Source organism: Coloeus monedula (assembly GCF_965178545.1).
Source record: "Coloeus monedula genome assembly, contig: HAP1_SCAFFOLD_103, whole genome shotgun sequence".
In the NCBI taxonomy this organism is placed as follows: domain Eukaryota; kingdom Metazoa; phylum Chordata; class Aves; order Passeriformes; family Corvidae; genus Coloeus; species Coloeus monedula.
In genome coordinates, this window is record NW_028120800.1 from 544,120 (window position 1) to 564,248 (window position 20,129).

The window sequence follows — 20,129 nt, forward strand, 5'->3', positions numbered from 1 at the left end:
CAGCACCAGCACGGCCAGCGCTGACCACGTCCGCCCATGCCACAGCCACAGGTGTTGGAGCACTCCCAGGGGTGGGCACTCCAAACCTCCCTGGGCAGCTGTGCCAAGGCCTGAGCGCCCTTTCCATGGAGGAATTTCCCCAATATCCACCCTGAGCCTCCCCTGGCCCAGCCTGAGGCCGTTCCCTCTCCTCCTGTCCCTGTTCCCTGGGAGCAGAGCCCGACCCCCCCGGCTGCCCCCTCCTGTCAGGGGCTTGTGCAGAGCCACAAGGTCCCCCCTGAGCCTCCTTTGCTCCGGGCTGTGGCCCTTTCCCAGCTCTCTCAGGAACTCTCCAGCCCCTTGCCAGCTCCGTTCCCTTGCCTGGACTCGCTCCAGCCCCTCCGTGTCCCTCTTGTCCCAGAGCTGCCCCCAGCACTGGAGATGCCCCAGCAGTGCCAGCACAGGGACGGGCACTGCCCTGGCCCTGCTGTCACCCCGAGCTGGCACAGCCCAGGTGCCCTTGGCTTTGCCCACCTGGGCACACCCAGCTCGTGTCCAGCTGCTTTCCCCAGCACCCCCAGGGCCTTTCCCAGTTTTCCAGTCCCTCTTCCCCCAGCCTGGAGTGTTCCATGGTGGCCCAGGTGCAGGAGGCGGCACCATCTCACTCCATGGTGGGATTTTTACATTCTTTTCATTTTGCCACTCCGAACGCTTATGCAGCTGCATCTGGGCTGGAAAAGTCACTTTTTTACTGGTGTAGCTACTCAGGAGATCTGTGATAACTCTGTTACCCAAGAACAGGGAAGGATGTGTGATGTCCAAGCCCCTGTGCCAGCAAATCCCAGTTTTTGTGGTGTTTGTTCTCCCCCAGCGCAGCTTTCCTGGGGCACTTTGCTTCCCTTGGAGCTCTGTGCCAGCACGGGAGGCTGAAGTCCTCTGAAGCAAACGGTGCAGGGCTGACCTCAGGAACACTCCCTCGTGAAAAAACCTGGGAAATGGGTTTATACTTGAGAGTTTTGCTGACTTTAATATCACTGAGCTGCACAGTTCTGCTGAAAGTGGGATCAGTGCCAGCAAAAGGAGCCTTTGGACAGCTGGGAATTGGGCTGAGATTCCCACAGAAGCACTGAGGTCACCCCCATGAAATTGTGTGGGCTGTTCCTGATAGCTGTTAATATGGAGATATTCCATTGTCATTAATTATGACTTCTGCTGATAATCATAATTAAAATATACATGAATGTGATAAGACCGGCATCAATCCTTTCCAAAGGCTTTCTCTGTTAAAGGGCAGAGTGTACCTAGAGAGGACAAATCTCCTTTTTCAGAGTATTTTTAGGACGAGACGCGGCGCTGAGGAATCCCACCCGAACGTGTCGGGATGCGGATCCAGCGCTTTGCAGGGAAAGCTCCAGCAAACAAAAGTTAATGGTTCAGAAAAAATCCCTGTCAAAATGCTACTTCTCAGGAGGCTGCTGTGCCAACCTTCTGGTTTCAGGTTTATGAGGAGCTAAGGAGTGGTTTGAGATTTATTGGGAGCTAAGGAAGGCTCCATCCTGGCAGAGCAGCTGGGATTGCACATGCAGAGATCATGGCCAACATCTGCTGAGCACCCCAAATAAATCAGCTCCAAATTCACCTCTGCACCCTAAAGCAGCCCAGCTGAGCAGCTCAGGTGCTCCCTGTATTTCCCAGTGCAGGAGGAACAGGCCTTGGAGCAGTTTAAAGTCCTGTTTCCTTCCCCCCCCCAAATTAACTGCCCTGACACTAATTGGCATCTCCTCAGTGCCTGCGGCTGCTTCCAAGGAGCTCCAAACAAATGAACTCTTAAACAAGGTAGGGAGCAGCTCAGGGAGAACTGGTGCCTGGGAACAGAGGAGCAAAGCACAGAGCCGGAAAAAACTGAAGTGCAAACAGCTCCTAATACCTCTGAAAGGAGAAAATTGAACTGTGGAGAGAATTAAAGTGTGGAGAGAGCAGCCCTGCCAATGTTCTGATTATTTAGAGAGAGGGAGGTGCGGCTGCTTAGGTTCCACAGAGGAAATTGGTGGGAAAGGCTGGGACTGGCTTGGGAGGTTTGAGGAAGTTCCAGCTCAAAGCTGAGACAGAACCAGGTGGGGGGGACCTGGAAAATTCAGTCCTGCTTTTCCTTTCCCGGCAGGAAGGAGGCAGCTCCAGGGCAGGGAGCTGGGATTTGGCGTTTCCAGAGGCGCAGCTGAGCCTGGGCAGAGCCATCCCTGCACCCTGGCTGGGGTGAGGTGTGCCCTGAGGGAGCTGCATCACCTGTGTCCAGGGAGATTCCAGCCGGTGCCCTCCGGTCCTGCACATCCCTGTCACACACATCCCTTTGCTGCTGTGCTCCCGGTATTTGAGGCACGGGAAGGGCTCCCTTCCCCCTCCCCTGGAAGCCATCTCAGAAGCCCGAGTGGCTTCTCCTTTCCTGCCTTCTCCTTGTCCTGCTCCTTGTCTCTGCTCCCGCTGGTGTTCCCAGGCAGCTGCTGGCTCTCCTGAGCCAGTTCTGAATTTTGGATTTCTTTTCCCTGCATTTCCCACTGCGGAATGCCATCGGCTGCCTCGGGAGAGGAACCAGTGCAACCTCCACCTCCCCTCCTCGTGTCATCCTTGCACCAGCACCTGAGGCCAACTCTGAACCCCTTTGACTTCCAGCCCCCACGCTTTGCCCTTCCCGGTGATTTCCAAGTCATTAACTCATTCTCAGGTTGTGGTTTGGGGATTTCTTTTCCATCCATTAAAGCTCCTTTCTAGTTCCGGGAGCTGGAAGTTTGGGAGGATGTGACACCTGGCATTAGAGCCCCCATTCCAGCAGCATCCATTGCACCTGAAAGTTGTGCTCGAGTCCACTTTAGACTCAGCCCAGCTTTGATTAAGTCTACCAAGGCTTTTGAGGCCATGAGATGTTGCCTGGAAATCAGAAAATGCCAAAGGGGACTGGAGATCCGTGTTGGAATCACGGGATCGCTGCTGCAGAGGGGAGGTGGAATTCAAAACCCCTCATGAAGAGATTATGTGCAGAGTTTTGACTGAAATGTAACTGTTTAACGAGCTCCAAATTGTGTGCTTTATTATATAAACATTCCATTTGCAGGAGAATATCTGGAAAAGACCTTTGGGATCGCCAAGTCCAACCCTCAACCCAGCCCCACCAGCACGCTCCCCAGCCACCCCTGTCCTCCAGCGCCACATCCACGGTTTTTGAAGCCTTGCAGGGATGGCGTCTCCACCCCTGGCCCGGCCTTGGTCATCCAGGGACAAGGATTCCTCTGCTTTTGCAGGAAGAGGGAAGGGGAAGCGTTTCCCTCGCAGATGGGACAGAAACGTGTTCCACAGGCTCCAGGCGTGGGTGAGTGACAGCTGAAGGCTGAGCCACGGTGAGCAGCAGAGCTAATTACCACCTTCCCCCAGTGCTCTAATTACCACCTTCCCCCAGTGCTCTAATTACCACCTCCCTCAGCTCACCCTTCCACCCAGCCACTTCCTCAAGCCTGTTTTTCAGGGGTTTTGTCACCCGGCATTCGGCTGCCGCGCAGCTTTGTCCTCCAGGTGCTGCTCCTGCCCGGAATTGGACCCAAGGGGATGGAAAACGCCGTGGTTCCAGTGGGATTTGGGTCTCCGGCACATCCCGCCCGCTGTGCCCTCAGCCTGGTGCCCCCAGCCACAGGGAAAGGGAGCAGGTGGTGTAATCCCCCACCTAATCCTAAAGATTTCTCTCCAGGAATGCCGGGGCCTCCCAGCTCAGCAGAGCATTCCCTGGTGCCAGGCGCTTCCTCACACGCAGGGAAAAGGTGGAAACCCAACGCTTTTCCCAAAAGCCCAAAATATTCCCCCATCTGGCAGCCGGGAGCTGAGGGAACGAGCACCTTCCCCTTCTGTCTGGGTGCCTGTGGCAGCTCCGAGGTGTTGCTCGGGGATTTTCAGTGCTGGGGCTCCTGCAGGGCCAGGGAAGTGCTTTGGGCCCCTTCATCCGTGCAGGGAAAAGCAGATATTCCATTAACCCCTTAGAGACCATTGCAGGAGCTTCCTGGGAGAACTGGGAATGGGGATCCGTAGGGGGATTGACTCCCAATTAATGCTGTCAGAAACCCTTCAGCCACCCCAAACCACCCCAAACCTTCCACAAACAAACCTGGAGGAGAACCCAGGGCCTCCTTGTGCCCTGGCCGTGTCACACCCTGGCAGTGCCACTCTGTGCTTCCCCTTCTTTGGGCCAGAATTGTTCCCAGAATGATAAACCCGGAGGGAAGTGTTTCCACCTGGGAAAGTGAGGCTGTTCCCACACCACCCTCCTATTTATTTCATGAGGAATTTTGAAATTTTGGTTTTCTGCTCCAGCCAGGGACAGAAGAAAGTTTGGGCAGCAAAAAAAATCTGAAGTTGAATCAGATCTTAAGCCTGGATTTAAAATGGATCACATTAAAAGAACCCAAAAAATCCAGAAAAGAATGAAAGAATTCCTAATTCTCTTTCTGATCTCCCTCTGCTGCATCCCTGTCCTCCCATCCACTCTTCCCATCTCCAATTATAGATCCCTCCAGGCAGAGCCCTGCCAGTGTTTCTGTCAGGGAAGTGCCAAGCCCATCCACAATGCTTTACAAATAATCACAGGGAACACAGATTTTGTGAAATATTGAAGCTTTTGCTGTTAAAAAAATGAAGTCTCTCTGCCATATCAGCCACGATGAAATGTCAGTGTGCCACCCTTCCCCAAGTAACATCCTTCCCTCTGTCACTCTCGCTCTGGCACATGGCAGGCCGGGATCATCTCCTCCTTCCCACAGGGAAGGAGTTGGGTTTAAATTCGAGACACAAACTTGGACAAAATTGAATATCTGAGGTGTGTAAGAATAAGGGAAAATCGTCTCAGATCTTCTTCAGCTGCCTTTGTTTCCTGCCCTGTAACTCTTCACTCCCTGAAATGACTCAGAACTTCTGTCCCTGTTCCCTGGGAGCAGAGCCCGACCCCCCCCCCCCCCCCCCAGCTGCCCCCTCCTGTCAGGGAATTCCAGAGAGAGAAAAGGTCTCTCTGGAGCCTCCTTTTCTCCAGGCTGAGCCCCTGGGAGAGCAGGGATTGAGCAGGTGTGGGGGCTGAGGTGCTCCAGCTTTAAGGTCTCACTCTGAGAGCACTCCGAGTTTGTTTCCAGGCTGGAAATGGTGCCTGGAATTTTGGGTGGCCAACGGGGATCTCGAGGATTTGAGGTGGCAGCTGGGAGAGAAACCTGCTGCCCAAATGGTACTGGAGGTTATTTCCCTCTCTCTGGAATCTCTGTCAATTAAGAGCCCAGCCTTCTCCGGGGCTGCAGTTGCATTATTTGCTTTCACCTCCGATCTGCCCGAGGTGGAGTGAACTCCTCTGGAGCTGGCAAACGCCAACAGATCCCATCTCCACAGGGTTAAGGGATGGAATTGTATTTCTCTTAACCTCTTTTGACCGGGAAGTTGGGATTTTCCCCCTCTGCCTGATCCCTGTTTCTCCTTTCTCGAGTCTTGAGTTGTTTTGGGGAGCAGAAGGTTCAGGGCTGTGCCCCTGAAGCAGCTCTGGCTGTGTGAACACAGCAACTTTCTGCAAGTTAAATCTGCTGCTATTTCTGTATTTGAAAAGGAGCTGAAATGCCAGTGGTGATGTAATGTTCATTTACATTTAGGGTCTGTTTCTATTTATTTTTGCTCCTATTAACTTCATCTTGATTCCAACAGTTTGGGGTTTGTTTTTTTTTTTACCCGCTGAGGCTCTCTTTGCTGTGAACAGCTCGTTTTTTACTTCAAGCCTGCCAGATTTCCTGCCTTATCGAGTCCATGAATGAAGAAGAATGACAGGTAGAAGGGGAAATGGATGTCTCCTCCCCAAGGGAAGGCTCCTGAATTGGATAGGAGCCGTTTCTCTAGGAACTGCTGCCTCTGGTTGCCGCTGGAATGGCTCTGGAAGGAGCTTGGAGGGGATCATTCACCTCGGCTTTGTCCCGGGTGTGCAGAGCTGGGGAGATGCTTTCGGGCTGAGAGATTTCCTGTGCCATCTTCCATGAACATGAAGAGAGGTGGATTAAAAGTGCCTGCAGAGCTCTGATGTGCAGCCTGTGGCTCCCTGCTCCCACTGCTGCTCCGCTCAAGGAGTTTCTCAGCCCCAGAGCAGGAGAAAAAGGCAGAAAATCATGGAATCCTGGGGTTGTTGAGGCTGGCAAAGGCCTTTAGCATCATCAAGTCCAAACATCAACCACCACCATGGTCACACCAACCCATGACCTCAAGTGCCATGTATTTATCCATACATATTTATCCATACATATTTATCCCTATATTTATCCATATGTTTATCCATGTATTTACCCATGTATTTATTCCTATATTTACCCATGTATTTACCCAGGTATTTTATGAACACTCAAGTGCCATATCCATGTATTTTATGAGCACTTCCAGGGTTGGTGACTCCACCACTGCCCTGGGCAGCTGTTCCAGCGCTGGACAACCCTTCCCATGCTGGGCCAGGAGATGGATTCTGGAAATGCAGACTCTGAGGAGCTGGGGATTAAGGCAGCATTGGATTCCTTTATTCTCCCAGAAGGATAAAGGAGATTTATCCCCAGACGAACCAGAGGTGATCACACTGAGGTCATCAGTGGGATTTCTTCCTTACTCCCACAAATACCCACTGGGGTGACAGAGTTCCCTACAAGGGCGGTGTTGGAAGGAGCTGCTGGAATGTTTTGCTGTTTATTGGGATCCACAGGATGTTTGGTGTCTCTCAGAGCTGTTCCAGGCTTTCCACAGACCCAAACGCTCCTCACACTTCTCCTCAGAGTAGAGAGGTTTCCCAGAGTGCTGGTTTTTAATTTCAGATGCTGGGATAACAACACGGCTTCAGGAGGCAGGAGACTCATTGTGCTGTGCCTCAGTCCAGGCAGGGACAACCCCCAGCTAATAAAAACCTCTTTAAAGCACAAAAAGTCCCATTAAACTGATATTATAAAGGCTGCAAATTGAAGCAGGCCTCAATCAGAAAGCAGCAGAATTTAATTCCCCCCCTTACCCATTTGCATGATGATCTCCTTCCTAATTGCCCATCCACGCTTTTCCCACAGAAGTGCTGTCCCGAGGTTGGAGATGGTTCCAGCTTTATGGAGCTTTGATCTTTATCTGGTTTTACTTTTTACAGGGCACAGAACCCGAGAGTGGCAGCTGCTTTCCTCTTGTTCCTCCTGTGGCAGTGAACTGCTCTTCCCGAGGACGGCTGCAGGAATTCTCAGGCAGCAGAACGTATGGAATGCCAGGCACGCTACAGAATTCCAGTGGGAGCAGCAGGAACTTCTGTTCTTTACTGGCAGGGCTGTGCCATGAAGGGGAGCTCGGAGATATTGGTCAGCTCAGGGAATGAGCCTGGCTCATGGTAAGGAAATTCCCTGTGCAGTTACTTCGGGCCCTTCTCCTTCTCCTTCTCCTTCTCCTTCTCCTTCTCCTTCTCCTTCTCCTTCTCCTTCTCCTTCTCCTTCTCCTTCTCCTTCTCCTTCTCCTTCTCCCTCTCTTCCCAACACCAGTTCCAGACCTCAGTATAATCCATGTTCCCACAGCCTGACCTTGCAGTTTTCCCAGTTTAGCAGCCCCAGCCACACTTGCAGCCTCTCTGTCTGGACTTTGTCTTGCTGAAATCTCCCTTTGTTGATCCTTTGCTGCCTGACCTTTTATCCAGCAATAACGTGCAGTGGGTGGAAGCTTCTCAGAATTCCCTCCCTGTTCCACTGGAAACATTCCCAAGTGGAAGCAGCTGCACTGCCCATCAGCACTTGCCTGCTTTTAGGGGTGGTTGAGGCATGAAGGATGCAACAAATGGAGTTGGCTCCAAGGGGATGAAATGCTCCCCCTGAGGCTGCTCAGAGAGCTGGAGCTGAGGAATCCGGGTGGGAATCACTCCAAGAAAAAGGAAGGAAAAGAGAGCAGAGGAACAGGGATGCAATTCCAACCTCTCCAAGGACTGGGATGGGCACATTCACCAACACCATTTAATCTAGACACGATTTCTTCTTTGCCTCTGGCTGCCAGGAGCAGGATGAGCAGTTTAATGAGTTTAAATAGTGAATAGTTTAATTAGCTGGAAGAGACTGGATCAATAGCTGCTTAAACAAACAACTGGATCCCTGTTTCCAAGCTTGGATGTAGTTTTGGAAGGTTCCTGGCAGTTTGGCAGGGATTAGTGATGCTGAGAATGTGCTTTTTTGTGGGTTTGGGGCTTTTACTCCTGTTCACGTGGCTGCTCTTTTTCTTGTTGAGTGGAAAACAGGAGGGAAAGAGCAACGATGGAAGGAATTCCACTCTTGCTGCTTGAAGGGATGGATCAGGAAGGGAACAGGCTGCAGGGAATTTGGAGTGCAAACTGAGATCTCTCCGATATTTTCGGCTCAGTCAGTCCATCAGTGCTTGGTGGCTGTTTAGGCCACGTGCAAGGTGAATGATGGTGCACATGGCAGAGCTGCTGGTGGCTCCTTCCCCTGCCCGGCTGTCAGTCACCCTGCAGGGTGCTGGAGCAGCGTGCCAGAGGCCGTGGATCCTATGGATCCCATGGATCCCAGGGGCGTGATCAGGAGCCTGGGCCTGCTGGCCACTCCTTGCTCTCTCTTACCCTGATTTTTCAGCTCTGCAGCGAATCCAGCTTGAGTTTTTCAACCCCCTAGAAACCCAGGGACCTTTCATGTCTGTTCTCAGATCTGGGATTTAAATCCAGCCCTTATCAAAGCACCCCGTGACCAGGCAGGCCCTGAATCCCAGCAGGGATCTGATAAAGAGGGACCTGACATCCTAAAGAAACCCTTTGAAATCCTGCTGGGATTGATTTGTATCCATAATGGAGCCCCGAGCTCTCTGCCAGGGAGAGATGAAGCTGCTCCTTTGCTTTATTATCCTCAGGCCCTTCCCAGCTTTGAGGGAAATTCAGTCCCTCTTCAAGCCCCAAAATCATGGAAAAGCTCCTTTGTATCCTCTCCACAGCCCCTACGTGGATTAATCAACTTTTTATTTGATATGGTGTCATTCTCCTTTTTTTTCCCATGGATAAAACTGCACAGTGAGCAATCAGAGCAGAAATAGGAAATGCAGGAGTCTTGGATTCCACAGTGGGATTAACTTCCCTTTTCTGCTCTCTTTCAGGACAGGAAAAACCACTGAACTCGCCCCATCTTTGGGACCAAGAGCTTTGGTGCTGGAGTAGGCAAAGCCAGCTAGGGCCCCCCTTGTCCTGCCCATGGTGTGGGTCAGGGACAGGCTCCTCTTCTCCTCTGTGCTGGGATGAACTGCCTAGGGAATGCTATTTCTGACAGCCCGGTCCTAGCCCCGGCTACTGGAAATGGGCAGAGGTGAAGAGGCAAGTGCCAGAGTTGCTTGGGGATGATGGAATTGTGGTGTTTGGCTGTGCCCAGAGGGGCAGGTTGGGCATTTCTGTGTGTCTGAGGACCGGTTTGGGTGCTGGGGAGCCCGGGGAGCCGAGCTCTCAGTGCATTCCCAGCTCACCCGGGGGTGGGAGCTGGTGCAGGGCTGGGTGACAGCCTCTGGTCGGGCTCGGGGCAGGCCCTGGCCCCGGCACAGACACGCTGGGGTGGTTTGGGGACGCTTGGGGAGCAATGGGAAGAAAATGAGGGATGGTGCTGGGCGGAGCGATCGGCCTGTGCTCGTGTCAGCGCAGCCGTGCAGGGCACTGGGATCTGGGTAAAGCACCGGCTCTCCTGGTGTTCAGGGATGCAAGGTCTGAGGGACCGGATTTACTTGGGGTTTTCCAGGACAGCAGGAAGAAGAGGAAATGTGGTGCCAGAGGTGCGTCCCATCAGGTTGCAGTTCCCTCTTTCCCATTTCCATTTCCTCCTCAGTGCAGGTGTCCCCTGCAGCCCATGAGCACGGGGCCGGTGACAACTCCCTGTCTGTAGAGGGATTCCTTATGGAACAAGGGCAGATGACACTTGTGTGAGGCTTACGACTGTTAGAATTAGACCGGGATGGGTTTAAGGAAAACTAGAATCGTGTGTTAATCTTACTGGTCAATGAACAAATGGAATCCACACTTCTGTAAGAAAAAATAGAGTGTATGGAGCATATAGAAGAAGCTGTTTTTGCCTGCTGCTGCTGCTTGGCTGTATCATGTAACCCCATTCGAACTCTGCCTTCAAGACAGCTGTGAGACCGTGAAATAAAGAACTTAGCAGAACAGCAGCCTCCTCTGCTCTTTCACCCTGGTCCGAGAAGGAGGGGTACCCTGTCAAAGGCTCAACACTTGCCTTTCTGACTTTGTTTCTAAATTTCTACCTTTCTAATTTTGTTTGTTTCTAATTTTTTTGTTTGTTTGTTTCTAACTTTGTTTGTTTTCAACTTTCTCCCTTTAGAAATTTGTTTGTTTCTTGTATTTTACCTCTTTGTTTGTTTCTAAATTTCTGCCGTTGTAACTTTGTTTCTAACTTTCTACTTTTAAAATTTCATTTGTTTTTAACTTTTTACCATTCCTCCCAGCGAGGGCTGTGTGCAGAATACTAAAACCTGTTAAGTTCTTCACTTTTACGTCTATAGGCAAATGCTACTGATTTAGATGTAAATTCATTTTGAAATGAGCCAGCCCTCTCTGTCTACTCTGTCGCATACAGCAATATAAGAAGCTGGGAATAGAGATCCGCAGGTTTTGAGAATAACGAGCCGGCGTTTTTCTGTAGGAAGGAAAGCAGCAAGCGCCTGGCCGCAGGAGCCGAGACGCTCGGGCTGCAGGAGCTGCAGAGCGCCCGGAGCCGGCTTTTCCCTGTGCTCTGTGCCTGCCCCCGGGCTGAGCTGGGCGGCGCTGCTGCCGCCCGGTGGCGGCTGAGCCGAGAGGGCGGCGGCCTCGGTGGCTGCCGAGCGTGACAAGGAGCGGGAGCGAGCGGGGCGGTGTCTGTCAGCGGAGGGGAGGGTCCCGGGAGCGGCCCCGGTGCGGCCCCGGTGCGCGGGGCGGGCCCGGCCCGGGAGAGATGGGCGGGGCCCCGAGCGATGGAGCCGCCCCCGTGCCGGGCAGGGCGGGCCCCGGGGCCGGGCGGGGCCGGGGCTCTGGGGCGGGGCCGAGCGGGGCCGGGGGCGGCTTCAGGGGCGGGGCCGGGCCCGGCTCAGGTGCGCGGGGCGGGGTCCGCACAGGTGCGCGGGGTCCCAGGGCGGCTGCGCAGGGCGGGGCCGAGGTGATTTAAGCCCCCGAAATCGCCCCTGCCGCCATTTGCTCCCTCAGAGCTCGGGGAGGCTGCGGCCGGGCCGGGCTCCCCCGGCGTGGCCCGGGAGAGGCCCCCACTCCCCCTCTTTCTTCCCCGTCTTTCTTCCCCCTGTTTCTCCTGCCCTTATCCTCCTCCTTCTTCCCCCGCTTATCACCTCTTTCCTACCCCCCCCAGTTTCTTTCTCTCTCCCCCACACCCTCCCTGTCTCTCCCAGCCCCCTGCCTGCCCTCTCCCCAGCGCCCCCCCACCCTCTCTCCCTGCTCCCCTGTGCATCCCCGACCCCCCCCGCCTCCTTTCTCCCCCACCCCTCCTTTCTCCCCTCTCCGTACCCCGTTCCCCAACCCGACTCCCCTCTCTTCCTCCTCCTCTGACCATCATCCCTCCCCCTCACCCGACCTTTCCCTTCCCCCCTCGTTCTCCCCAACCCACCCCGACTCCTCTCCCTACCCCATCTCATCCCTCCCCGTTCCCTCTTTCCCCCGCAGCCGCGGGGCTCGGGGCGCCGGAGAATAAAGCCCAGAGGGCCGGAGCCCGGCGCCCCTGCCCTCGCTGGAGCCTCGCACGGGGGACCCGCTCGGCGGGTCCCCCGTGCAGTACAAAAACAGCGCCGGGGCTCCGGCTTTCCACACATCACACTGGGGATCCCCTCCTCAGGAGGGGTTCCCGGGGGGGGTGGTGGGTTTTGGGGAGGGGGGTGGGTTGGGGTTGGGGTGGGCCCCCTCCTTAGGAGGGGTTCCCGGGGGGGTGGGTGGGTTTCAGGGAGGGTGGTGGGTTGGGGTGGGCCCCCTCCGGAGGAGGGGGTCCCGGAAGGGGGTCAGGGTGGGCCCCCTCCGGAGGAGGGGGTCCGGGGGAGGGGGGTGGGGCGGAGGGGGGACTTTCCCCCCCTCCATTCCCCCCCCCTCTCCCGGACCCCCTCCTCCGGACCGGGGCCCCGGGGGGAGGGAGGGGGGGGCGGGTGGGGTGGGGGGGTCCGGGCGGGAGGGGCTGTTGGTTTGGCCTGTGGTCTCTATGTCTGTTCATGCCACAGAGTGACGTGACCCCCCTCTGCTTCCCCCCCCACCCCCCTCCCCGAGGCCCCGGTCCGGAGGAGGGGGTCCCGGGGAGGGGGCTGGGATGAGGCCCGTCTGGAGGAGGGGGTCCGGGAGAGGGGGCGGGGACTGGAGGGGGGGAAAGTCCCCCCTCCGCCCCACCCCCCTCCCCCGGACCCCCTCCTCCGGAGGGGGCCCACCCTGACCCCCTCCCGGGACCCCCTCCTCCGGAGGGGGCCCACCCCAACCCACCACCCTCCCTGAAACCCACCCACCCCCCCGGGACCCCCTCCTGAGGAGGGGGCCCACCCCAACCCACCACCCTTCCCGAAACCCACCACCCCCCCGGGAACCCCTCCTGAGGAGGGGATCCCCAGTGTGATGTGTGGAAAGCCGGAGCCCCGGCGCTGTTTTTGTACTGCACGGGGGACCCGCCGAGCGGGCCCGGCCCGTGTGGGGCTCCAGCGAGGGCAGGGGCGCCGGGCTCCGGCCCTCTGGGCTTTATTCTCCGGCGCCCCGTGCCCCGCGGCTGCGGGGGAAAGACGGGACAGAGGATGGGAATAAGGGAGCAGAGGGGGTCAAAGAAGGAGCGCAGGTGGGGGGTTCGGGGTGTGCAGGGAGAGGTGGGATGGGGGGACAGGAAAGGAGGCGGGGGGAAGACGAGGACGGAGCACAAGTGGGGGGTCAAGGTGCAGAGGGGAAACGAGGGAAGAGGAACAGGGGGAGGTGGAGGGGGAAGGAAAGGTGGGAGACGGAGGGGGAGGATTGAGGACAGGTGGGGGGAACTGGGAGGGGAAGGGGAGCAGGGTGAGGGGGCAGGGGGGACCCGGGATGGGGGCGAAGGAACGGTGGAGAAGGGGAGAGAGGGTGGAGGGGTAGGGCAGGGTTGGGGTGTGTAGGGGGACAGGGAGGGGGGATGGGGGGGACCGGGCCGGGGGGGGAGGGAGGGGAGGGCTAGGGGGGAGAGGGGGGGGGGTAGGGGGGGGGGTGTAGGGGGTGGGGGAGGGGAGGCAGAGGGGGGAGAACGGAGAAGGGTTAGAAGAAGACAAACTAACACAAATATAAAGGAAAAGAACTACAGAGACATAGAAATATGGAAATACAGAGATCTAGAGCCCGGTCCGGCCACAACCGTTCCCACCGAGCGCCGAGGGAACAAATGGCGGCGCCGCCGATTCCCGAGGCTTAAATCCCCTCGGCCCCGCCCCGCGCAGCCGCTCTGGGGCCCCGCGCACCTGTGCGGACCCCGCCCTTCACACCTGTGCCGGGCCCGCCCCGCCCCGCCCGCGCCCGTAAATGCCGGCGGATCCGCGCCCGCTCCGCTTTGTGCGGTGGATGCTCATCCTGCTCCTCCCGGGCTGTGGCGGGACCGTCGTTCGGAGCGCTGTGCGGAGCCTGGCACCGGGGGCTGCTCCCGGCGCTGCGCCGAGCCCGAGGCGCTGAGGTGGGAACGGGACCCGGGCCCTGGGATTCGGGGCTGGGTCCTGTCGGTGTCTGCTGGGGGTCCCGGGCCGAGCCGCTTGTCTCTCGGCGGGCGGGGTGCGGCTGCCGGGCTCGGAGAACTGAGGTGGGATGGGGGATGGCATTAGGCATCGGGATCGCCGCGGCTGGCAAGTGCCGCTCCGGGATTGGCGCTGGCGCCGAGCCCGGCGCTGCCGCTCCGGCTGCGGCCAGCGCGGGGCTGGGCTCCCGCCGGACCTCCGGCTACGCTCCCGCTGCGGCCGCGGGGAGCCGGGGCCGTGCCGGTGCCGGGCCCGCCGGGAGGGCGGCGCTTCCCCGCAGCAGGCGCTGGATCGCGCCTGGAAGCGGCCGGGCCGCGGGGACCGCCCGTGCCCGCCCCGGCACCCCCCGAGGCCGCCGCTCCCTCAGCGCCGCCCGCCCTGTGGGGCGCCCCCTGGCGCAACCGGAGCGCCGGCGCTCCCGGCCCGGCCCCGCCCGCAGCCCCCGCGGGGACGCGGAGCTCCCCCAGCCCCGGCACTGCCGAGGCCGCCGCACCCCCTGCGCACGGCAGCGCCCGCCTCCCCCTGCCCCGGGCCGCTCCCCCGGGGGCCTCCCGCCCGCCGCGCCCCCGCCCAACCAGCGCGCCTGCAGCGGGACGAGCCGCTCCCCCGGCCCGGCCGCTGGCGCCGAGGCCGCTGCTGCCGCTCCTGCTCTGACTGCGCCCGCTGCGGGACCGGGGCCTCGCCGGGGCTCGCTGCTGCTTGAGCCGCTCATCCCACAACTGCCGTTTGAGACCTGATGCTCTCCTTCCTCCCCCCCGCTTTCTCTGCGGCTTGCACGCTCCACTGCAAAAACCTCTGGCTTTAAAAGGCCAGGGAAAAATGTTTCTTCTTTATTTCCAGAGCACAGGAGATCCTGAGTGGCAATGGCTACACAAGGACCACCAAGTCGAACCCTTATGTGAATGGCTCCTCTGGCCACTGAACCCACACCTGGGCACTCTCAGCACCCTGCTCCAGCCAAGCCAATCTCAGCTCCTGGCAATGTCCTGCCTGGGATAGGAATGCCAAGTGCCAGCAAGATCATTCCTATGCAAATATAACTCCTTCTTTTATGCTAATGCTGCTTGCCACACCAGCCCCTGTAATTGCCATAGGGCAGAGCTCCATGGCCAGCACCTGATCATGCAACAACACAGGTGAGCAGTTGTGTGACAGCACTGAACTCTTCCCATAACCCTGATTTCCTGCCCTTTCCAGGATTTACCCAACAGCTGTAAAGGTGCTTGTTCCATGGCCCTTTCCAGGGAGAAATGAGCAAGGCAAGTCCTGAGGGTTCGCTTGCTCCACAGCCAAAGCTCCTCTGGAGAGGGTCAGGGCTGCTCCTGCCTGCAGAGGGGCCTTTCCCACAGGTGAGTGTTCACAGCCCAAAATCCCAGGGGCTGCTGAGGCCGGGCCAGCTTTTGTGGCTCAGAGCTGCACAGAGCTCTCAGCAACTCCTGCTCACTGCCAGGAGTGTTCCTTGGTGCTCCTTCCGTGTGTCCCAGCTGGCAGGGAATGGGGGGAAAGAGAAGGCCAGGAGGCCCAGGAAGGGAAGCAGCAGCTCTTGTGCTTTGGATTTGCAGAGAGGAGCTGTGCCTGCAGTGTCCTGCCCGTGGCACGCAGTGTGCCAAACACACATCCCTGGAACGGGCACTGGGCTGCCCGGGCAGCGCTGGGATGGACATGGATAAAGGGCTGCCCGCGGCCCCTCGGCCAGGGGCTGCTCTGAACAGGCACCCAGAGATGCTTCAGTCCCGACAGACCCCACTGACACCCCAAAAATGCCCCAAGGAACAGCTGGCACTGGGCAATGTCAGAATGGGCTGTTTGCAGAGGGGCTCAGACAGCAATTCCCAGTGCTGACCTCCCACACACCTGCCAGCTATGTCCCAGCCACCCAAAATGCCTTCCCTTCCAGCCTGAGGCCATCATCCCTCAGCAGTGTTAAGGCCAAGGCAAGCTTCGCCCACAGCAATGAAATGCCAAGCAATGCCCTCAGAGATGCCTTCAAATGAAAGGTCAGAGTCAGAGAAATCTCTTTGGATTGAGTTGGGAGTTTTTGGGGAGCCAGCTGGAACTGCACAACTGATGGAAAGCTTTCCCAGGTGGCTCCCACTGCAGGTGCCCTGAAGGCAGGGATGTGCATCCCTTTCCTGAGGGAAAAGAACTTGCAGAGGCCACTCCTGAGGCTCTGGAATGAAATCAGCTCCTGCAGGGAGAGAAGTCCTCCCGTGGGCACAGGGGCTGCCTCAGCACAGGCTGGGAGCGTGTCCAGCCAGCGCCTGTTCCTGCTTTCAAATATCACCTGGAGCCCCAGCTCGGGGGGTGCAGGCAGCTGAATTCCAGGGAACTCTGTCAGGTGCCCCCAGGGACATTGGGGGGGGCTGGGGGATGAGGGTTACAAACAGCAAATTCTATGGAACATGAAGCTGTCCTTGCCCTGACCCTGCTGAGCTTCCCTGGAAGCTCTGCTGGTTCCTGCCACAGCTGGTGTTAAATAGGCAGCTCTGCATGGGAATATCCATGCTCCAGGAGGCGCTGGGAGGCTATGCCAGTGGCAATTCAGCAGGGAATTCAGGGCTTTGGGTAGAATTCATCTGAACTAGCAAAGCCAACCCCCAAATCTGCCCACCACCCAGGGAACAATCTTTGTGCTGCCCTGGCAGCCAAAGCCCCTGGGCTGGGAAATGTCAGCAGGCAAATGGATGGAATGATCTAAATGCCAGCATCCCCCAAAGGGACAATGCCATCACCTCCCTTTGCAACCCCAAGTGTCCACTGTGTTCCCCACAGGTGCCCTGGGGATGCCAGGGAGGTGCCTTTGCCCACAGTGCCTTTCTCCTGCCCCTCTCCAGCCTGAGGCCTCTTCTCCCTTCCCTGCCAGCTGCTGCCAAGGAAGGAAGACACAGTGAGTGCTGAGTTGACCTCCAAATAGTCCTTCCCTCACCTTGAGATGACCTGAGATTTTACCCCCAAAATGTCCCCATCTGCCTCCTTCTGAGTTCCTCATTTTTTACAAGGAAGCATTCTTTCTCTGCTCTGGAGATTACCACAAGATTTGCCCCCAAAACTTTCCCCACCTGTCCACTACCTCTTTCCTCATTCCCACCTCAATCTTTTCATTCTTTGCCCTACAGATGCTTTCAATTTTTACCCCTCTGAACTTCCCTACCTGTCCATAAGTGATTACCTCAGTTTACCCCATCAAGTGCATTCTCTCTGCTACAGATCACCTCAGATTTTACCTCCAACATTTTCCGTACATCTCCACCACTGACTGAGTACTTTATTTTTACCTCCAAATACTCATTTTCTACCATGGAGATTCCCTCAAGTTTTACCTGCCAGATTTACCCACCTGTCCACAGCAATTCCCTCAGTTTACCTCAGGATGCTCCTGCTCTCTCCTAGAGATGACTTCACATTTTACCCCCTCAGTTTTCTCTACCTGCCCAGTTCTGATCACCTCCTTTTTACCTCAAAACATGAGTTCTTTCTTCTACAGATGAACTCGGATTTTATCACCAAAATGTCTATTTTGTCCCCTGTGCACTGACTAGATTTTAAAACCCAAACCACGCAGGTTATGTCCGTCTTACCCCCAAAATGTTCATTCTGTCCCCTACAAATTAGGTCAGATTTTTTCTCAAAACCACTTATGGTTCCTACATAATTACCTCAGGGTTTGCCCCCCACATTCTACCTCATCTTGACTACTGATCACCTCATTGCTTCCTCAATATGTTCATTCTTTGCCCTACAGATCTTCCCAAGTTTTACACCCCAAATTTCCTTGCCTAGCCCCAGTGATTGCCTCAGTTCATGTCAGTGGTCACACTCTCCCTAGAGATTACCTCAAGTTTAACCCCCAAAATTTTCCTTAACTGTCCACAACTTATTACCTCATTTTTACCAAAAAAGATTCATTCTCAACCTTTAGATCATTTCAAGTTTGACCCCCCAAAATTCCCCTACCTGTCCACTACTGACTCCCTCATTCTTCCTTCAATATTTATTTCCTTTCTACCATGTAGCTTCTATCAAGATTTACCCCCAAAGTTTTCCATCTGTCTACTACTGCTTACCTCATTTTTACCTCAAAATGTTCTTTCTACAGCTTATTTAATATTATTTTTACACAAGTTTCCCTATCTGCCCACAACTGATTCCCTCATGTTACCTCAGTGTGTTCATGCTCTCCCCTAGAGATTAGCTCAGATTTAGCCCCCAAATTTTCCCCACATGCTCAGTATTCATCACCTCCTTTTTCCCTCCAAGTGTTCATTCTCTGCTCTTGAGACTTTGTCAAGTTTGGCCTCCAAAATTTTCCTTCTTTGTCTATTACTGAGTACCTCATTTTTGCTCCAAAATATTCATTCTGTCCCCTACAGATTACATCAAGTTTTACCCCCCAGTTTTTCCTTCCTGTACAATATTAACTCTTTTCTGCCCCAAAAATGTGCATTCGTTCCCCTAAACATCACCTCAGCTTTTCCCTCAAAAATGCCACCTTGCTCTGCTTGACATCACCTCCCATTTTCCTACACAAACAATTCTTGTGTCCCCTCTCAGTCACCCCAGGTTTTCAGCTGAAAATGTCTCCTCTGTCCCCTCAAAGTCATCCCAGGTTTTCCCAGTGAGGAGCTGCAAGGAATTCAGGCAGGGCCAATGACACCAGGGAACAGCTGTAAATTCAGAGGCAGAGAGAGAAGATCTACCAGGAAAGGGGAAAGGTTCAGCAAACATTTCTGCAATTAATTAATAATTATTTCCAGTTCCCCACTGAGAAGAACACAACCTCACAGCTGTTAAGGCCTGACAGTTCCCTGCAGGGAGAGCTCAGCCCATGTGCCCAGAGGCAATCCCAGCATCTGCAAGAAAGAAAGAAGCAGCAAAAGGTGATTGCTTCTCTTTCAAAGTTATTTCAAGTGCTCACACCCAAACCCACCTTTGCTCTTGATTCTGGCCAGGTGCATGGTGAGCAGTGGGCACAGGTCATGTCATCCATGCTGGTGTGAGTGATGCTTTCTGGGGGAAAGCAGCTGATCTCCAAAGTTCCCTTCCTGCCCTGTGCCTGATCTGCACAGGAGAAAACCTCTTCCAGGAAGGGACTGTGCTCCCTCTAATGCCATTTGCCCAGTCTGTTCCATGGGGATACTGCCAGCCTGGGGCAGCAGAGGCACACGCAGCTCTCAGCACTCCCTGCTCCAAGCACAGCTCTGGGCTCCTTTGCACACTGCCTCTGCCGTGGGGTTTTCTCCAGGAGAAGCCAAGGAATTGCTCCTGGAAGGGTGCAGATTAAGTTATCCCAAAGGGAAGCAAAGAGTAAGTACTCCAGGAAGAGCCCTTGGGATCTGCTGGGCTGAGGTGGGAAGGGGACATTCATTCCCTGCAGGGCCAATACACAACAACCTCCAAGCCAAAGCACAGACTGGCAGGTGGGGTCTGACAGCAGCACTCTGACAAACCTCCTTGTCATTCTTCCCTGCAGTGACTTTTGCAAGCAAACTCTGAAGCTGACAAGCCCAGAAGCTCCATCCAGCCACTCTGGAAGGAAAGGATACTCCCAGGGATGAGGCACATTCCCAGCAAACTCTCCCAACACAGCCTGGAGGCAGCGCTGGAGCTCGGGTGTGGGGCTGGGAAGGGCTGCCAGGAGCACGCAGCCCCCAGGTGGGGTGGCAGCGGCAGCAGCAAATTCCCACAGGCTGATGGCACAGCAGAGAGACAAAGGCCAGCAGTGCCCACGGGAGGTGCAGGGTTAATTCTGCTCCCTGCTCTGCCCCATCCCTGCAGGAAATCTCCAAGGGGGAGAGAAACTCTCAGGGTGCCCAAAATGCAGCATCTGTCACCCTGATCCAGCTTCAACTCAGCATGGGGGGCCAAACTCCCCCCACAGGTAAACACTGAGCTGAGCTGGTCAGTCTCAAACACAGCCCCAGTTCTCACCTCCAGCCTGCTCCTGGGGCTGCTGCCACATTCCTGACAAGGAGCCCCTTTGGACAGGGCTCTCTCTGTGTCTCAGGTGCTGGGCACTGCAGGGACCAGGGCAGCCCCCTCTGGGGACAATTGGGGATTCATCCCACACCATGGGCAGGACCAGGGGCCCTCCAGTACAGGCTGGTGGGGCCAGAGCCCCTTGGGTTTGGCTGCTCAAACACCAAAGCTTTTGGCAAAGATGGGACAAGTTAAGTGGGTTTTCCTGGCCTGAGAGAGAGAAGAAATTGTTGAAATTAAGCATGGCAATTAAGTCCACTGTGGAAGTCAAAGGCTCCTGGCTTTCCCACTCCTGTTCTGATTGCTCACTAGAGGGTTTTATCCATAAAACAATGAGAGGTGGCACCAAATAAAAGAGCTCTTTTTCAACATTTTTCCCCTACTTACTTTCATACCTAAAAAGGATGTCCATTTTTTCTTAGTGCATTCTT

The 20,129-nt window shown here is 55.9% G+C and overlaps 1 pseudogene across 1 annotated transcript in view; it reads left to right on the top strand.

The window, feature by feature from the left end:
* Positions 1 to 2,538: 2,538 nt before the first annotated feature.
* LOC309585665 (epidermal growth factor receptor kinase substrate 8-like protein 2) overlaps positions 2,539 to 20,129 on the top strand; it is a 50,794-nt pseudogene continuing 33,203 nt past the window's right edge. The window contains exon 1 of the transcript in view: positions 2,539 to 2,679. The product of the transcript in view is annotated as an epidermal growth factor receptor kinase substrate 8-like protein 2 (transcript). The remainder of the gene's footprint in view (positions 2,680 to 20,129) is intronic.